This window comes from Gymnoscopelus microlampas (assembly GCF_963454915.1).
Source record: "Gymnoscopelus microlampas genome assembly, chromosome: 17".
Lineage (NCBI taxonomy): Eukaryota > Metazoa > Chordata > Actinopteri > Myctophiformes > Myctophidae > Gymnoscopelus > Gymnoscopelus microlampas.
The window spans coordinates 45,190,901-45,211,802 of record NC_139954.1 but is presented as its reverse complement, the minus strand read 5'-3'; the positions used below and the strand labels follow the sequence as shown (position 1 = coordinate 45,211,802).

Below are 20,902 nucleotides of genomic sequence, written 5' to 3'. Positions count from 1 at the left end.
TTTGCATGCATTTTCACGATTCTTCAAAAAATAGCAGATCTACAAGCTTGTATATCTGCTATTTTTTGAATAGCCAAAGTAAGTGGTTACACACATGCGTTCCCGGCTTTAACGGGTTAAGATGCCTTGTTTGCTTTTACCAGACGAGTGTGCATTCACGCTTTACCGTGAGCCTACTGTACAAAGAGTAGTTTCATATTAAGTTCCTCCAAGTTAAAGTCAAACTCCGCTCAAGTCGAGGCCTGTGCTACTGAGAAATATTCATTCATTTGGCTGAAATGTGAGGAGGCAGGACCTCAAGGCACGGAGAGCTTAATATCCTGCTAGACTCCCTGAAAGAAATACTCAGTAAATATGAGGTAATTTGGCAAATATTTACCGGAGACTATTGAGGTCAGGTGACACAAAAGGCTTGCTTTAGGATTTACACAAAAGGAGTCAGCTACAATTCCTGATTCCTAAAAAACAAATGACCGTTCAGAGCACAATGCAAACGTAGCCAAAATAAATTGCATTCCTTGTTTTTTTTTCCCCTCCTCTTTGCTCTTAAGTTTACACCATCTCAGCACAATCTAATCCAATTCTGGAAGCATCAACTGTCAAGAAATAAAACTAAAAAATCATGTTAAATGAAAATAGAGTGTGTGGTGAAGTAATGTCTGCTTTGAATGTAAAACAATAAATCACGCTCTGTGAGAGACCGTTTCATATTTTTTTTAAACCGTTCCAACGTCTGTCTTCGTTCTCTACGCTCTCTTCCTCGTCTTTCTCCGTACCGTATACCTCTCTATCTTTTCCATTTCTGTTAATTGAATTTTCCTCCTCTATACTGCCTGACTGTTTGATGGGCTCCCCGCTGCTGTTCTCTCCACGGCGGTGTGCTGTGGCTGTGCCAAACACATGAGCCCCACAGTGAGTGGGTGGGGTGTGCTGCTAATGGCCTCTCTTCCCCAGTAATTAAAAAGCCACTTTATTTCACCGAGCACTTCATTGTAAAACTCTCACTCCAACATGATAACTCTGTGACGCGCGCACCTCTGCGTTCTCTGCACCGGAGAGTACATGAGGAACGGTGGTGGGAAGTAACTAAGTACAGTACTATACAATTTTGAGGTACTTGAGTATTTCCAATTGTCAATACTTTTACTACTCCACCACATCTCAGAGGCAAATATTGTACTTTTACTCCACTACAATTATTTGAAAACTTTAGTTACTAGTTACTTTGTGGATTTAGATCTACAAAGTACTATTTACTTCAGCCACTTCAGCCCTAGTTAAACTTTGGCTAGATTTCAAAACATACATTAACCACTTCAGCCCTTTTTAAACTTTGGCTGTTTGAAAATAGCCGATCTACAAGCTCAATCTGCTATTTTCAAACAGCCAAAGTTATGACTTCTACATTGCAGTATTGATACTTTTATTTAAGTAAAACTTTTGAGTACTTTTTCCACCACTGCTTTGGACCCCTCATTAGCATCGTATGTGATTGTGTGTGATCTGTAAGTAACCAATGTATCTGTACAACTGATAATCGTCTGGTTGCTTAAAACCGGACTCAAGAGCCACTGTGAGGCCTAACTGGGTTGTAAAGACAGCTAGTCGTCCTTTGAATATGCAATCTGTGATTAAGTGGTTTGTAAATCCAGCTAATCTCCTGCTACTCTGGAGAGAGTTAAGATGATCTTCGAGCATCGCTGAGGATCCTGGTTTAACCAGGGCATCCAGAGTCCTTTATACCAGTGGTTCTCAAACCTTTTCATGTTAAGGACCCCCAAATTGACACTTATTAGCCCGCGGACCCCCATTTGAAAAGATAAGCCAGGGACCCCCATAAGAGAAGATTTGTACGGCTCTCTAGCATTGATTTTCAACCATTTTAGTTTCAAGGACCCCCTGTTTGACATGCATTAGAGGCTACGGACCCCCATTTAATGCCATTTCTATCTCTGGGACCCCAATTTATAATGTAAAGTCATTGTTGATTTAACTCTGAGAGTGTACAAATGGAACCAAATGGACCCGTTAGGGTCCATTTGGTTCCATTTGACCCGTTAGGGTCCATTTGGTTCCATTTGTACACTCTCAGAGTTACAGACCCATAAGGGTCCATTTGGTTCCATCCATCATTTAGCCGGGGACCCCCTGGAACCCCCTCAAGTACCCCTGGGGTCCCCGGACCCCACTTTGAGAACCAATGCTTTATACTGTTGGCTGTGGCCCCTGATGTCACTACGGTGACGTCAGGTAGTGTCAGACATATCCATATATGGAGCGGGCTATGTCAGTTATGCCCAAATCTGGGACTATGATGTCAGTCCTGGATGTTTCGGTTATCTCCATATATGGAGTTCCCAGGAGGGGTGTTCTGATGTCAGAGCTAGGTACGTTTAGGAATCTCCCTTTCTAGAGATTCTATGCTGTCAGACTTCGTAGGTCGATCGTCTCCATTTACGGGGATCTCCATATATATAGGCTAGTGCTGGCAAGAATGCCCTGAACGTTCGCAACAGTATCATTAGGCCTACGTGTAACTCATAAGCTAAAACTAAAGGATTCACCAGTGAAAATCAGTTGATATGGTGGTAATTTCAATTGAATTCCTCGTTCACAGATGATGCCAAAAAGGAGAACTTGCATAACATTTATGGAAAAATCAGCATAATGTAAAATGGTAGAATTGGTGTAACCCAGTGGTCCTCAAACGTTTTGCCATGTCAAGGACCCCCAGATTAGTAGGTATTTTAAGACCTGGAACTGTGTCATTTTTAGATTTGAGCTAAAAAGCCTTATTTTACACTTTGGGCTATTCAAAAATAGCAGATATACAAGCTCATAGCGCGGCACCGAGTGCCGCGCTACGAGCTTGTAGATCTGCTATTTTTGAAAAATCGTGAAAATGTGTGCAAATCTTTGAATATATATATTTTCAAAGCGAACATTTTTATCTCAAATCTTTGCTTCTGGGGGGTCCCTGGAACAAAATATTTTGATGGGGGTCCGCGGTCAAATACATATAATTTTGGGGGTCCTTGACATGAAAAAGTTTGAGCACCACTGATATAAAAACTTAAGTTTTTCAGAATACTGTTGAGATTTAGGAGACATGTAGAATCGGCTTCAGGTCTTAAAGTGTTAATGGCCAATAATACTTTGGTTGTTAATTTGATTCATTACTGTAACATGATAGCCTAAATGTGATTGAAATAAAACTCTCCACCTCGTGTCTCTTGTGTCCAGAACCGTAAGAATGACGAAGCGTCTTATGAGAAGATGTTGAAGCTGAGGAGGGAGTTCAGCCGGACGGTCACCATCCTGGAGATGATCAAGAGGAGAGAGAAGTCCAAGAGAGAGCTGTTGCATCTCACCCTGGAGCTGGTGGAGAAGAGGTGGGCACACATTCATAACAAGCACTGTTTTTTTTCAAAAAGTAAAAATGAGAAATCTCACTAGGGTTAAACCGCTAAAGCCCTATTCAAACACTACTTTTATACTTTTACTCAAGTACATTTTTAATTCCGGACTTTTACTTGTAACGGAGTATTTCTACATTGCAGTATTGATACTTTTACTTAAAGTTATACTAGGTAACTTTTTAAAAAAAAAATAAAGTTAGATTTGATATCTTTTGTGAGTGGCCAATGTTTCACAACACCCATTCCATGAATTTCACCCCCAAAAGCCTGTTATAAACATATTTTCTATTTAAAGTGGACAGGGTGTCTTTCCTGTGAAAATGACACCGGTTTCATGTCTGGCCCGGAACTACCGTGCTACGAAAAGGAATTTCACGCTGTTTTTATGGCTTTATAGCAGTGGTTCTCAAACTTTTTCATGTCAAGGACCCCCAAATGGACACTTATTAGCCCGCGGACCCCCATTTGAAAAGATACATTTTAAGGACCCCCAGTTTGACATGCATTAGGGCTACGGACCCCCATTTAATGGCATTTCTATCTCTGGGACCCCAATTCATGTTGTAAAATCAATGTTAACTTAACTCTGAGAGTGTACAGATGGAACCAAATGGACCCTAACGGGTCCATTTGGTTCCATCTGCACACTCTCAGAGTTACAGACCCATAAGGGTCCATTTGGTTCCTATCCATCATTTAGCTGGGGACCCCCTTGAACCCCCTCAAGTACCCCTGGGGGTCCCCGGACCCCACTTTGAGAACCAATGCTTTATAGGATTTAAAGATGGAAAAACAACAGCAAAAGAAAGCACAGCTCACGGTAACTAAAGCTCCATTGGCTAAGAGAAACGATCCGCAAAACGATCTACTTACTATCTAAAACTTCCGCCTTCCGGTGAAAATTAACATTCATAATATAATATCTAAAATATCTATAGTATCAGCTAAAAAAACACAAGAACACAACACAATTCAAGGCAAACAAAACACTTTTAGGGGGCGGCCATAGCTGAATGGTTAGTGAGCCCGCCTAGGGGAGCCAGAGGCCCTGGTTGCCCCAGGTTCGATTCCAGGCCAGGTCAGCATATGTGTCGATGAAATGAAATTTGTCCCTGAGCAAGACTCTTAACCCCTAATTGCTCACAGGTTCTCATTGGAAACAAGACCGCAAGGACTTTCATGAATGACCTGTTAAAAGGAATTATCCTTATCCTTTTATCCTTTGCAATGGAGATTCATAAGCTTTTGAACAAATGCGTGCCTTAAGATGATGAAAGATATTAAAATGTCAAGGACAAAACGCCTTGGAGCAGCAAAAGTAGTTTGTTTGGAGGATCTATGGGGCCGGGAAGTGGAATGGGGGCAATGGAGGTCAGAGATATAATCAGGATAAAGATAAAACAGTGCTAAAACAAAACAAAAAACAAACATTCAATCAAAATTCTGTATTGAACGCGTAGTCGAAGCCACAAGTTGAAGTTGTTTGTCTCCAGTGTTGTCGCTGGCCTGATTGATGACCTGCGTCAGACAGTGCTACAGTCACTTTGCTATTTTTGTTTGACTCAAAAATGTCCATACCATGAAACACAGTTAACACATCGGGTGCCAGCATTTTTTCATAACAACTTACCGTGGGTGCCAGCATTCTCCCCATTGACTGCGCTTTGCTGTTTAAAGCTTCCGCGTGCGTTACAAGCAAATCCACGCCAAAAAAAGCATCGATTCATGTTGTGCTATGAGCCTGGCTACAGCCTGGAACCATAACATTTCCCTCGCGAGTTACAACGGGGGGGGGATCGCGCATCGCGCATGACCGGCGGTTTTCCCCACAGGAAACAGATTCGGAGATATAGGCGTTTCAAAGTAGGAAATAGACAGGAAGCGGATGGGATTAATTTTTTTGTTTCCGGTGAGCGATCTGGCACTTCCTTCGCAGGATTACAATGGGTGCTCCCAGAGCTGCTCTAGCCCCGCCCGCGCGGAGAAAAACGAAAAAAAACAAAAGACTAAACTCACGGTTCAGACCGTGTTCGGCACCGGAGCGCTACTATGTAAACACGCGGTTCAGACCGTGTTCGGCACCCGATGTGTTAAGAGTGAGAGGCATTGTCTAGGTCCAGTTGTAAATTGCAGACAGGTTTTGATTGATTGATTGATTGATTGAATACCTATATTGGTCAGAAATGTAAACAGCACGAGGTACAGTCAGACATTTAGGCTAAAAGCTGCTCTTTTATGGCGGTTTTGAAGGAGGGTAGGAAGTCGCACTTTTTAGAGGGATAGTTCACCTCTAAAATGACTTCTTTATATCGATTAGTCACCCCATAGAGACTTGAATTCATGGATATCTTTTTGTTTTTGTCGCATTCCTAAGCCAATAATTTGATGACCAGCGGCGATTCCGGTAGAAGACACAAAGAGTCCGGAACCGCTGCTTACCGGGCCGCTGGCTATCAAATTATAGGAATGCGACAAAAAAACAAAAAAAACATCCATGAATTCAAGTCTCCATGGGGTGAGTAATCGATAGAAAGAAAGAACAATTTGGGTGAACTATCCCTTTAATGGCTGTTGGTAGGGCATTCCACATTTTGGTGGCATAACAGTAGAATGAATTCATCCCTATGTTTGTGCCGAATCTGGGGGGAATGTGATCTGTGGAGCTCCCTTTGGTGTTGTGCACTGGTGGGCACTGAACTGAAACAACAGTGGCGTGCACAGGCAGGTGCTCAAGTAAATTATACCTTTTTTTGTTGACTTGGTCTGCTCTTTTTTCCCTCTACACCTATACCTCTTTGCCAAAAATAGCCGATCTACAAGCCCACAACGCCTCGCAGCGCGAGGCGTTGTGGGCTTGTAGATCGGCTATTTTTGGCTAAAGTTCTCCTCAGAAAAGGGATGCTAGGTTTCGAGTGGTTATGGTAAAAAGAAAAATCATAATCACATAAAGATTTGGCGGACCCCCTGTAGTAACTCTGAGGACCCCCTAGGGGTCCCGGACCCCCTGTTGAAGACCCCTGCTGTAAACTGTTTTTTTTTTCAAAAGGGCACTTCTGGTCAAGAGGGCAAAGGGCAGGTGCTCTAGCACCACCTAGAGACTATCTGTGCATGTCCCTGCACCTTTCAAACGTCACAATATTGACATAGTAGTAATACTACGTTTTTATTCTCAGCATGTTGTCGGCATGTCCTCATGAATTCCCATTACCCCTCTGGTCACCATCATGAACCTGAAATGACATGTACGAGATCAAAAGACAAGGCTGATTTGATTGGTGGAGGATGATGGAAGCAGAGGGAAGGAAAGGGCAAGTAAGTCCAATAATATTAGAGCTTCTCCCTCCCCCTAATCCCATTAGCCAATTAAATGGCAGGAGATCCAGCCCAGAGGATGCAGTTGTTGTCCATAATTGGCTAAGAGGCTGAAGGTACGTTGGCCCCGCAGGGGGCGCTGCTGGGGGATTTCTAATTAACTGACCAGTGTTGTCATTGACCTTATGACCGTACACCTTTAGTCTAGTACTAAAGTAGGCTAGTAGGCTGCATGCTTCTGTTACATGTCGATCCGTAACCCAGGTTTAATGCTATTATTTTGCATCTGCTCTTATGTCTTGGGACTTACAGTATTTATGCTACAATCTCTCGTATCATCCCTGCTGTAGCATCCGGTTATACACACATGTAGGCTATTAACGGTAACCGGAACACTCGCCCCAAAGCACACAATATCCAAACAGTACTTTTATTTGGCATTACATTGAATTAGGACAGTCTGCAGAGAGCAAACAACAAGAACATTCATTCATTAAACAGCGCCATCTTCAGGCCTTTAAAGGGCCCTCCCCCCCTGATGTGGACCATGTGAGGGTCAGTGTGGGTCCCGGCCCCGGGTGTAGGGGCAGAGGAGGGGGGGGACGACGACGACAAGGGGGCGTTCCCGCTTGTACTTCTCAAGGTGAAATGCATTCGTTTTTTGCCCTCCCGTGACTGCTGGAAGTCCGTTTGCTTTACTTGTCACAACCGTGCATTTCAGTTTGTTGACTGGCTGCTGCGTTTGGTTTGACCGTGTTCAGTTCTGTATTCGGGCCCATTTGAGCCTGGGAGTGCCTTCTATGCTTTTTGGAGGAGTGATGATGTTTAATAGCAAGCAGGACATCTGGAGCAGTCCATTTGTGACGGATCAAAGCATCCTGTAGGGTGAAGGGACCGTCTCTGGTGCGCCGTACTCCCTTACACACCGCGTTGCTGCGAAGCTCTAATCCGACCTCATGCACCATCTTGCACAGGTATTTCTGTGTTTCGTTCAAACACTGGACCTCCAAGGTGAAGTGGGGCGGTTGGAAGCGTATGCAGCGCAGGCCTGTTAAAATGGGGCCAGATTTTCCCATCTGGACCCAGTGAGCCTTGCACCGCCATTTCATAGGCCTCCTGTGACTGCATGTCTACATTTGAATACATAAATAAGGCCTTTTGATTGGCTCCCTGCAACGTGGCCAACACTCTCTCCAGCTTGTCCTGAGTGATGTGATCGTATGTCGATCTCTCCCAGTCACGACCTGTGTGACAGAAATTGTCTGTTGCAGTCCCAAATTCACCCTCCAGGGTGTAGTCCCTTGTGACACGAGACGTGTAGAGCTCATTCAGAGCCTTGTTGCCATTTCCAACTCCAAGAACAAGTACTCCAGAAGAGAATACATCCAGGCGATGTCCTACTCCAACCTGAATATGCTGGAATTCGGGTCCACTCACTAAGGCATTGGTTCTCAAAGTGGGGTCCGGGGACCCCCAGGGGTCCTTGAGGGAGTTCCAGGGGGTCCCCAGCTAAATGATAGATTAGGCACCAAATGGACCCTTATGGGTCTGTAACTCTGAGAGTATACAAATGGAACCAATTGGACTCTAACGGGTCCATTTGGTTCCATTTGTACACTCTCAGAGTTAAATTGACATAGATTTTACAATATAAATTGCGGTCCAAGTGATAGAAATGCCATTAAATGGGGGTCTGTAGCCTAACGCATGTCAAACTGGGGGTCCTTGAAATTAAAATGGTTGAGAATCACTGCTAGAGCCGTAAAAAAAATCTTCTCTTATGGGGGTCCCTGGCATATCTTTTGAAATGGGGGTCCGCGGGCTAATAAGTGTCAATTTGGGGGTCCTTGACATGAAAAAGTTTGAGAACCACTCACTAAGGCGTGTTTGGCCAGTGCAGGCACAGAGGCCACAAAGATGGTGAGTTCGTTGGATGTGTTCTTAGCATCACGTGGTTCTGGCAAGAACTTGACCAGTTGTGGAGAAGGTGGGGAGGGTGCCGAATTAACACCTTTGAGCAGGTTAGTCTCTACAGTGTCTCTGAGCAGGTTCCAGTGAACACCAGGAGGTTTATACACGGAAAACAAACCTTCCCCGAACTTTTTCCGAAATGTAAGATATTTTGTTTTCCAATACCTGACTCTTTGTCTTTTACACCAACATTGTTCTTACGACACACTTATTTACTCGTAGCTTAAAGCGGGCTAGAGGCAATAACTACAAAATGATGTCATTCAGAACCCGGGGCGCATAGCTAAGTATAAACCCTGATCTGTGTTGTTGTGAGAATGATTGGATTGGCGGGGGCCTATATATTATGCTGGGGGTGCACTTCCCTCCCGAGGCTTAGTACACATACTGTTAGTTGGGCTATGCAACGGTTTATGGTGTCAGTCAACAAACCATCAGGGGGACAAGTCATCCACAGTGTAGCCAGTGGGTGCCGGTTGATGAGACAAGCTTGTTTTAGGTCCTGCACAGTCTATTATTAGGGGAGGAATTTGGACAACTTCTTAGGGAGCGTAACATAGTGCAGGGCTAATACGCTCCCCTCCTGGCGCCTGTTTGGAAGCACTCCTGGGCAAACAGCAGATTACTTCAGATTTACACTGAGCTTTGGCAGGGGGGGGGAGCGCTTCTCAATAAATAAAAAAAACCCCGGTGGGATAGCTTTCCTCTTTTAAAACTGTACGTGGCAGCTTGCCAGCACCCCGATCACATGCGTGCCCACATACGTACAGTACAGTACAGTACAGCCCCACCCCACGTGCACCACATACTGTACATGTAAAGTGTACATGCATGCATGCATGCATGCAGTCACTGAGACACTGGTGGAAAAGCAACTAAGTACGTTTCGTTTACTCAAGTACTGTACTTACGTAAAATGTTTAGGTATTTTTTTACTTTACTGGAGTACTTCCAATGTTCAATAATTTTACTTCTACTCCACTGCATCTCAGAGGCAAATATTACTTTTACCTCACTAGAATTTTTGGAAATCATTAGTTACAGTTACTTTGTAGATTTTATTTATTTATCTATTATTTCAAAACCACTTCAGACTCGCCGATCTACAAGCTCACAACGTGTCACTTTGCGACGCGTTTTGAGCTTGTAGATCTGCTATTTTCAAAGGAATTTTCATACATTGAATACATTTGAAAACCTGTGAAATGGGACCTTTTGCATAATGAGTACATTTACTTTACTTTTTGGTACATTTCGATGCCAATACTTTTGTACTTGTAACGGACTATTTCTACAATAGGGTATTGATATGTAAAAAAATAAATGGAGTACTTCTTCCATCACTGCAGAGACCATGATGATAACCCCATACTATGCGCACAACAACAAGCACACACTCAGATAAAGCACAGAGAGATATTATAACCCCCCCCTCACTTTTTTTTTGTGCTGTCACGATAAGTGCTCCTCTTCTTCTTCTGTCTTGGCGGGCCGTGTTAGTTAACCCACATCATCACATGTCCCCATGTGAACCCAGACATTAGATCTGCCTGCTGGGAGCGGGTCTACACACACTGGGAAAGAGAAGCTATCCCTGGCAGGGAGCTCTCTCTGCAAAAACGTTTCTCTCTCAAGCGCAGCCAGCATCGGCGCCTTTTTAATCTAACCCCATCGATCACCAGCCACTTTAGTGCTGATAAAAGAGTCATTGCTCAAACCCCCCCTTCCTTTGCTCGCAGTCGAAGCCCCGGTGAACGCTGCTCTGCTACAAGCCTATCCCTTTACCATGTGCTTTATCAAAGGCAGGAGGAACGACTGCAAAGAGAGCCACTGAAAGATGCAGATGGGGAGGATGATGCACCATGCATTTCAGAGCATGCGGTGCGGAAATCTGATGCCGTCGATGCTGAGTTTATACGCCACAGAGGTTTTAACATGTATTGAGGGGCTGATAACAAAGCAAGAAATCGAGGTGTGTGTGTGTGTATCTTACCACAGAGTACACAATATCACTGGCAACTGGCACCCCCCTCCCCCCCTTCCTTTTCAAAGCTTATCGGTCCCTTTGTGGTGCATGCGGGGAGAACACCTGAAGAGCAAACACTGTGTGAGCTGTTATTGTTCAGTTCAGTAAAGGGTGTGTGTGTGCTCCTCTAGATACTATGTGTTTGGCGACAGTCATAGAGGGGCTGAAATAACCAGGGGGTGGACAGCTACTCACTCAACCCCCCTGGTACTTATGTGTCAAAGTATAAATGCTCAAAAGTAAAAGTTGCTCAGTCAAATTTGTACTTGAGTTAAAGTACTGGAGTACATGCTTTTTATTCTGAAATACTTGAGCTTTTTAAAAAATACTTCAGCATAAAAAATATAAATAAATTACAAAGTAAATTTTATTTTAAGTATCAATGCATTGCTCAATACAACTTGACAAAACAAACAAAAAGATCAATAATAGTGAAAATCAAGTCAAGTGCAGATACAGTACTCAAAAGAAATGACATAACAGTTAACTATAATTAACCCCCCCCCAAATCATGTGATCCCGGCCCACAGGTTTGAGAACCACTGCTCTAGATGATGTGATTGGCGACAGCCATAGATAGAAGGGGCTGAAATAACACTTGAACACTGCAACAAACAAAAAAAAACTGAGCGTGTTGGGCCCATCAGCCGGCCGGCCGGGCCCGGGCCTATTTAAAGGGTGCCTCGTCACCGTTATACCAATGTAAGAGTGCACGATGGTAGTTCGCAGCATCTCTCGGCGTCGTCGTTAACCCCACTTACGGAGGCCCCCCCGATTGGCCCCTTCTCAGAGAGGCTCCGTTCTAACTGCATGTGTCAGCATGAAATAAAGTGCTCAAGCCCTCGCCTTCTCGTTTTTAACGGCTGAACGACGGTGCAGACTGATCAGTGACAGCTCTTTCATGTCCCGGGTAAACTGCTACCCCCCCTCTCTTTTTTTTTTTTATTATGGCCGGATCTCTTTACAAGCCCTGATATCACATTCTCCATCGTTAAAGAGGATTTAACAGACCTGTTTTCAGTGCAATGGCGTCTGCAAATACTTGTGCGGTTAGATCACGATCAGAAATGCAAATGAAATATGACGCCCGGGGCCAGAGAGCCTATCACCGCGGGGGGGGGGGGGGGGGGCAATTTGAGGAGCCCTGTGTGTGACTGAAAAATGTAGGCAGAGCGATTTAGCCGGGGAAAAATGAGACCCAAACTTACTATTACTGCAAAGTTATTTCAGGGGTAGATTGCCCGCCAGTTTAGAAAGAAACAAGGCTATACCGTTTTACCGGAAACAATCTCTTATTCTCCTTAATACTATAGGCTTTGCCTCGTATCCATTATACTCATTTAACACCATTTGAGTTTGATTGGACTGAAAGTTGGCCTTAAGTGCTAGCTATTAGATGGTCGTTTATCGAACTGTTTTTTTTGGTTTGTCGCTAAGAACAAACTGAGTTTATTTGCAGCTCCTCTAACCCTGTTTCCTCAACATTTTAACGGGAGGAAGTATTCCCCCCCGACACCACTATACCCCCAGCATGCAACATTCCTTTTAAGCCCACCTCTTAATTCAAGGCATTTATCCCTGCCACAGCCCGCCTAATCTACATGAATAGCCGTCTTAATGTATTTGAATATCCTCCCATTCAAATTTTCGAAATTATTCAAATGAGCCCCGAGTTCAGTATCTCTGTTGATGTTTTGAACCGCGGAGGCGCCATGACGACAGCTGCCATGGTGCTTTGAGGCGGTATAGCGGCGGTCTCCTCTGATGGACAGGTTGCTTTGTGTCTGATCCCTGGGAACCCCTTTTCATCCTGCGGGAGCAAAAGGCCCTGTGGCCCGAACAAAGCCAGCGGCCCCAGCAGCACCGGCTTGAATCCTCTCAACGGGGGCCACCACAAAAAAGGCCCGCGCGACCGGCCGCAGCGGCCAGCATTAGCATGTTTTTCACCCTCGTTTAGGGGGGCCCCCGCTCGCCAGGCGAGTTTTTGTTTCAAAGCGTCGGGCAGTGGGATAGAGTAAACAACAACGAACGGTGTGGCGGGACGGTCATTCCATCTGCTAAATGACCGACTTCTTCCTAAACGTGCTTTGGACACAGAGAGAATTCCACAGTGGTGGAAAAAGTACTACTCAACTGTTTTACTTAAGTAAAAGTATCAATACTGCAATGTAGAAGTACTCTGTTACAAGTAAAAGTCCGGAATTCAAAATGTACTTGAGTAAAAGTAGAAAAATGTACTTACTTACCAAAAGTAGAAGTACTAAAATGTTTGAAAATAGCAGATCTACAAGCTCACAACGCGTCACGATGCGTTGTAGTAGGGCTAAAGTGGTTAATGTATGTTTTATAATGTAATAATGTATATCTGCAAAGTAACTGCGGTAGTTACTAAAGTTTTCAAATAATTGTAGTGGAGTAAAAGCACAATATTTGCCTCTGAGATGTAGCGTAGTAGAAGTAAAAGTATAGACAATTGGAAATACTCCAGTAAAGTAATAGTACCTCAAAACTGTCCTTAAGTACAGTACTTGAGTAAACTTAGTCACTTTATGTACACCACTGCTTACACAGTATATATGGCATTAATATTATTCAGAATCAGTGTAAAATCATAAGGATGGCTCACATTGTTCTTTGACAACAATAACCCTGTTGCTCACGGCTCTCACACTTGGGCTCAGCAGCACCAGAGAAGGGGATGTGTGTGAGAATGACCACATCTGTGTCCAATCAAACCATATAATCAGTAATCACCTAATACAGTGGTTCTCAAACCTTTTCATGTCAAGGACCCCCAAATTGACACTTATTAGCCCGCGGACCCCCATTTGAAAAGATATGCCAGGGACCCCCATAAGAGAAGATTTTTACGACTCTAGCAGTGATTCTCAATCATTGTAATTTAAGGACCCCCTCAGTTTGACATACGTTAGGCTACGGACCCCCATTTAATGGCATTTCTATCTCTGGGACCCCAATTCATATTGTAAAATCATTTGTACACTCTCAGAGTTACAGACCCATAAGGGTCCATTTGGTTCCTATAAATCATTTAGCTGGTATCCCCTCAAGTACCCCTGGGGGTCCCCGGACCCCACTTTGAGAACCAATGACCTAATAGATTTGCCCCTTCACTTGCACAACTTGCCATGCCGAGTGTTGCCAAGTCCGACTCAGCGCCGTTTGAGTCATGTCACCGTTTGACGTTTGGTCACATTTTGTCCCAAGAAGTCACAATATAGACTTTTGGGAAACTGTATGGCACTCAAACCATACATGAGAAAATTCTGAGTCCATTTGTACCACCACAACAACTCCAGCGCTCTATTGTTAATGAATGGAATGTCTAAATAATGTATCTTTTCAAAATATCTTTTAGATTTTATTGTCATGGCTGAAATAAATAATACAGTCTCTATCCATCGGTTTTGAAGGTCTCTGCATCTGGATTTTACTGTCATATGTTTTTCTATGAATACCATAGTCTTAATTTGAAGCAATTAGAAACAGCTGTTCACGTCTCTCTCTCTCTCTCTCTCTCTCTCTCTCTCTCTCTCTCTCTCTCTCTCTCTCTCTCTCTCTCTCTCTCGCTCTCTCTCGCTCTCTCCTGTAGTATCTGTGGATCGCTTTAATGGGGGAGAATGGAATTAGGGATGAAAGTTCTGTTTACGACCACACAGTAAGCAGGGTATAAGTTAATTTATACTCGCGAGTCACGACACGCTGTGAGCTCTCGTCTCTCAAACACACACGCGTGCCAGAGCTCATGCAGTCAGTCTCCCTATAGCCAGATCTCAATACTTAAAATTCCATCCTCGCGTCCTCCACTCTCGTTTCCTCCTGCACTAGGCTGCGTCTGAGCGAGGGGGCGAAGAGGAGAGGACAGAGGAATCCATCAGGAGGAGAGAGAGAGAGAGAAGAGAGAGAGAAGGCTGGATGACATGGGGATAGTAAGCCAGAAAGTGAGAGGGATTGGGTAAGGAGAACGTGAGGCCAGTTAGAAATGTTCAGGAGAGAGACGGCAGCGGAGTTCGTCGCTTGATTGTTTAAACCAGAGGTCTTCAACAGTGGGTCCGGGACCCCTAGGGGGTCCTCAGAGTTACTACAAGGGGTCCGCCAAATCTTTGTGTGATGTGATTTGTTTTTTTTACCTTAACCACTTGAACCCTAGCATCCCTTTTCTGGGGAGAACTTTAGCCAAAAATAGCCGATCTACAAGCTCACAACGCCTCGCGCTGCGAGGCGTTGTGAGCTTGTAGATCGGCTATTTTTGGCATAAGTGTAGAGGGAAAAAAAAGCAGACCACGGAAATCATTTAAAAAAAAATCTGAAACACAATTTTAGACGATATAGAGGGGGTCCCTGCTTCATCTCTCCCTCAGCTAGGGGGTCCTTGGCCTGAAAACGTTGAAGACCCCTGGTTTAAACACAATCTTGGAAAGCGAGGGGATGCCTGAGCATAACCGGTGTGACAAAGGGGACGTGCCGAGCTGCAGCCGCTGCGCTCCCATTGGCTCCTCTCTGATACACCATGCCAAGTTTGGAGACGATCGGTCAAACAGTTCTCGAGATAGATTATGCTAATGACATGAAGGTGATGGGACTGACTGGTCGACAGTGATGATGAGACGGCCTACAGGGATGGGGTCACATCACTGACAATAGATATGGTACCAGGAGGACAACCTCCAGGGACCTGCACAGATAGACTCTAGGTGGTGCTGGAGCACCTGCCCTTTGACCTCTTGACCAGAAGTGCCCTTTTGAAAAAAAGACAAAAAAAGTTTTTTTTTTTTTTCAGTTTACAGCAGGGGTCTTCAACAGGGGGTCCGGGACCCCTAGGGGGTCCTCAGAGTTACTATAGGGGGTCCGCCAAATCTTTGTGTGATATGATTTTTTTTTTTACCATAACCACTTGAACCCTAGCATCCCTTCTCTGAGGAGAGAACTTTAGCCAAAAATAGCAGATCTACAAGCTCTCTGAGATGTAGTGGAGTAGAAGTAAAAGTATTGGAAATTGGAAATACTCAAGTAAAGTACAAACACCTTAAAATTTGATTTAAGTACAGTACTTGAGTACAAGTACTTAGTTACTTTACACCACTGCCAAAGTACCAGGAGCCATAGACTTCTGAGCAGTTTTTTTTCCTATCAACCATCAGACTGCTGAAGAAGCGCTAAGCCCTGTTGCCATGTAGCATTGCCTTTAACAATGAGGAAACTGTGATTCTTATAGCCGATGCTCATTTGTATATGTTCATCCATGACTTTTAACCATGCACACGACACTGTGATTTTATAAACCTGCTGCTATTCTTATGTACTTTATGTGCTCCCTCCTGCATATTTTATCGTCGCTTCCCTATTTTTACCCTTCCTTTAACTGCAATATTGAGAGCTCGCACACATATGTGACAATAACGTTTACTTGATTGTTTGGTTAATTGATGTATTGTCCTATATGAAATAAAGTATACAATAATAATAATGCTAATAATAATACCAACTGAAACAAGACTTTTTGCACCTCTGAAGCTACCTGTAACCTTTATCTGAACTTCCCTGCATCGTGAATCATGAATTATTAAGGTCAATAAAACACAAGACACTTTAGCTTTGATCTTTTTCAGGAATCAGCCAGTGTCTGTGCCTCTGCTCGTGCTCTTCCGTGCGACGGCCATTTAATGAACTCATATAAAATGCATTGTATTTGATCTGAACAAACAGCAGCACCTTTTGAAGTGATTTTCCATGTCCTGTACCGAGTCCTTCAGGTTGTAAACAACCCCTTCGCCTGTCTCTGCATCCTACCATAGCTTCAGCTTAGAGTTCATATAAAAAAAAAATACTTTTTACTAAACTGAGCTCTACGTGTCTAAAAGCATTGGTTCTCAAAGTGGCATCCAGGGACCGCCAGGGGTCCTTGAGGGGGTTCCAGGGGGTCCCCAGCAGAAGTAGTTAACGTAGCATCACAATCAGTTTAACCGCCTTATCCATTTATAAGTTGGCTGTTCAAAAATAGCAGATATACAAGCTCTACAAGCTTGTATTTTTTGGAAAATGTTGAATAATTTATTTTGGAATATACATCTTCTCTTCTGTGGGTCCCTGGCAGAAAACATTTTCAGATGGGGGTCCGCGGCCAAATGCATATCAATTAGGGGGTCCTTGACACGGAATAGCAACACGTTTGTAAATGGGCTATTTTCAGCAAAGAGATCTGTTGTAGTGGATTAAGGAGGGGTCAGTCCGTTTTAAAACCGGAAAGGTTGTCGGTTCGATCCCCAGTTCATCCAGGCTGTGTGCGTGTCTAAGTATCCTTGACCAAGACACTGAACCCCGATTAAGACCGGGAACGCATCTGTGTCTTTTTTGATTTTTAGTTATAACCATTATTTTATGCTTTGGCTATGCAAAAATAACAGATATACAAGCTCATAGTGCGGCTATGAGCTTTTAGATCTTACCTGGTTTCCCTCCGCCGTCACTGAGTGAGTGAATGGGTTCAAGATAAGAGATTTATTGTCACAAGGATGTACGAGTGGAAGAACGTAGGTTGGGGCGCTCCATAATACACAATAAATAACAAATACTAAACTAGTAACAGCACTACAGCCATTTCTAAAATAAGGTTAAAACCTGTTAAAAACCCAGATCAGCATATAAAGACATAATGTAATACGTATTATAATATAGGATGTTCATCATCTTTTCTTATTTAGCAGTCTTATAGCCTGCTGGTGGAGGAAACTGTTCCTCAGGGTGAATGTCAAGCATTGTAGAGTGCTTTGGAGAAAGGCCTTACATAAATGCAGTCCATTACCACATGAAGTCATGGCAGTGTGTGGCAGGGTGTAATATTAATATAGCTTCACTTTAGTTGATTTTTCTGATGCGGTTGGAACTGCAGCAGGCTGTACTGTAGGTGGAAGGGGGCGATCATTACAACAAGGCGTATATCTATATCTTCAGCTCCAGTCGCTGAAGATCTCTGGTGCTTCAGTGGTAAACATCATTAACCTGCAAGGCCTTGGCAGATCTATCACTGCCATGGGCCCAGAGTTAATGGCCAGTCAGCGGGCGTTTTCTGTTAGCATAAGCCCAGGCAATTAGTCACGTCGTCCGTCCTCCCACCTCCTCCTCCACTCCATTTCCATCACCAGAGTCATCTGCCGCTGATGAAGGGATAGAATGGGGAACGACCACTAAATGGTCTTTAATATTGATAATATCAAATGATAGATGGCGGCACACCGGTGGCATTCGATGAGGCAAAGTGTCGGGTTAGGGTATGATGCAGAGCAGTGGTGGAAAGCAACTAAGTACATTTACTTAAGTACCGTACTTAAGTACAATGTTGAGGTATTTGTAGGCTACTTTACTTGAGTATTTCCAATTTCCAATACTTTTACTTCTACTCCGCTACATTTCAAGAGGCAAATATTGTACTTTTACTCCACTACAATTATTTGAAAACTTTAGTTACTTTGTAAATCTAAATTATTATTTTATAAAACATATATTAACCACTTTAGCCCTATTTTATACCTAAGCTATTTGAAAATAGCAGATATACAAGCTCACAACGCGTCGCATCGCGACGCGTTGTGAGCTTGTAGATCGGCTATTTCCAAACATTTTAGTACTTTTACTTTTGGTACTTTAAGTACATATTGATACCAATCTTTTGTACTTTTACTCAAGTACATTTTGAACACCAGAAGTAAAAAAAATGTGAGTACTTTTTCCACCACTGGTAGGATGACAAGTGTTTTGTCTTCAAGGGCAATCGTGTTAACAGGGTTAAAAAATAAATCCTCAAATATGTAAGTCAGCTGTGACAAAGAGAAGAGAAGGTTTTACTGTGTTAATTAATGGTCAACCTGCCAGGAGGGCCTGGGCTTGATCACATTGTATTGTTCATTTTAGAATGCTCCGCTGCTGCTACCTCCTTATTGGCCCCACTTAATTCTCTTAGAGAGTGAAACTTTTGGATTTACAAACAGGACGTTTGACATTAAATCATGAAACAGTTTTGGGGCCAGAATACCGATTTAGTGCCAATCTATGAAAGAGGCCCATTGTTCGGGAGGCTGTGAACCGAGCAACACATATGGGAACAGTGTTGACTTCAAAGCAAGAAAAGGGCTGTCAACTATGGAGCATGCTATGCCATTAGGATGTGACAAAATGATGATTCAGCGTGGGGGGGGGGCTAATGGCTTTGTCTCCTCCGACCCCCCCCCCCCCCCCCCCCCCCCCTCAACCCGTTCCAGATCATTTGACTTTGTGTAGGGCCATTGTTATTGGTCAAGGTCAGAGAATGCAAATGACAAACACATTAGTCAGAACCTTGAAAATATGTCCCTGCCTCCGCATTATTCCACGCTGTGATGATGTCTGAGATCATTTATAAAAGAAGAAAAAAAAAAAAGAAAAAGCATCTTGGAAGGCCACTCTTCAGCTAATCATAAGCGTAAGGCTTATTCCAGAGGTCTTCAACAGGGGGTCCGGGACCCCTAGGGGGTCCTCAGAGTTACTACAGGGGGTCCGCCAAATCTTTGTGTGATATGATTTTTTTTTTTTTTTACCTTAACCACTTGAACCCTAACATCCCTTTTCTGTGGAGAACTTTAGCCAAAAATAGCAGATCTACAAGCTCACAACGCCTCGCCCTGCGAGGCGTTGAGAGCTTGTAGATCTGCTATTTTTGGCAAAGAGGCTATACTGTAGGTGTAGAGGGAAAAAAGAGCAGACTAAGTAAAAAAAAAAAACTTTAATCTGAAACACAATTTTATACAATACAGAGTAGGGGGGTCCCTGCTTCATCTCTCTCTCAGCTAGGGGGTCCTTGGCCTAAAAAGGTTGAAGACCCCTGGCTTATTCTAACATGAGAACTCTTTTGCAAAAGTCTCGAGATCGCTTCACGTGACCGTGGTTTTGATTTGAGTGGAAGTGGGGGATTATCGAAATATTTCAGATGGGGGGGGGTCCACGGCCAAATGCGTTTGGGGGTCCCTTGGCATTAAAAGGTTTGAGAACCACTGTTGTACTGTAGGCTACATACCTATTATGTATGCCCCCCATCTAATATAAACACAGGGCCAATGCATCCAGAAGATTGAGTTCATTAGGTAACTGCAAATAGGTATTTTAGCACGACTACATTTTCAAACCCCAGGAGAGCACACTGACATTATTATGGTGTATATTTGATAAATAGCCTTTTAAACGCTTGCAAGTTGCAGTGCTATTTCAATTGATATTAAACTGTATGTATTTATTTATGTATTATGCAAGAAATAGTAATCATATCAGTTTTACAAGCCAATATATTCATCCGTTTCAGGTAGTGACTTCCCCTGCTTGCTCATAATGTAAACTGGGAGAAACAGAGATGCCTGGGGCTATACTGTACAGCTGGAACCATTATTACAAAACATACTTTAACCACTTCAGCTGTATTTAAAAGACCTGAGGCGAGTCTTTAAAAAAATTGAAATCCTAACAGTTTTTTGAAAAAAAATCCTAATTTTCTTTTTTCAAGATTTTTCAAAAATAGCAGATCAAGCTCATAGCGCGGCACTCGGTGCCGCGCTATGAGCTTGTAATATATCTGCTATTTTTTAATAGCCAAAGAAATTTAAAGTGACACAGATGCGTTCCAGGTCTGAAAGGGTTAAACTTTGGCTATAGAGAATAGCCGATCTACAATGTACAACAACGCGCCGCAAAGCGACACGCTTTGAGCTTGTAGATCTGCGTTTTTCAAAGGATTTCATACATTTGGAAACTTGTGAAGTGGGACATTATGCACGATGAGTACTTTTACCTTTGTAGTACTTAAGTATGTTTTGATCCCAATACTTTTGTACTTTTACTCAAGTTCATTTTGAATGCTGGCACTTGCAACATAGTATTTATACATTGTGGTATTGCTACTTTTACTTGAGTACAAAATGGGAGGGCTTTTTCCACCACTGTTTTTGGGGCACCATCTTTTGAACACGCGCAAAACCTCTATACCAGCTGGGCAACTTTGATGGTGGGGAGGGCCACTATATTGCATAATACTGTCTCTCCGTATTTTAACTTGTTTCGCCATTCTATAGTATGTCACACAAAAGTAGCAAAAAATAGAAGATCTACAAGCTCAAAACGTGTCGCAGTGCGA

General features: G+C 43.3%; 1 pseudogene across 1 annotated transcript; it reads right to left on the bottom strand.

Annotated features, from left to right (window-relative positions):
• Positions 1 to 7,426: 7,426 nt before the first annotated feature.
• On the bottom strand, positions 7,427 to 15,261 carry LOC311064468 (pseudouridylate synthase TRUB2, mitochondrial-like; annotated as a pseudogene). The gene is made up of 3 exons: positions 15,182 to 15,261; positions 8,609 to 8,771; positions 7,427 to 8,240 (listed from the first exon to the last, which is right to left on the bottom strand). The product of its transcript is annotated as a pseudouridylate synthase TRUB2, mitochondrial-like (transcript).
• Between the last annotated feature and the right edge of the window lie 5,641 nt (positions 15,262 to 20,902).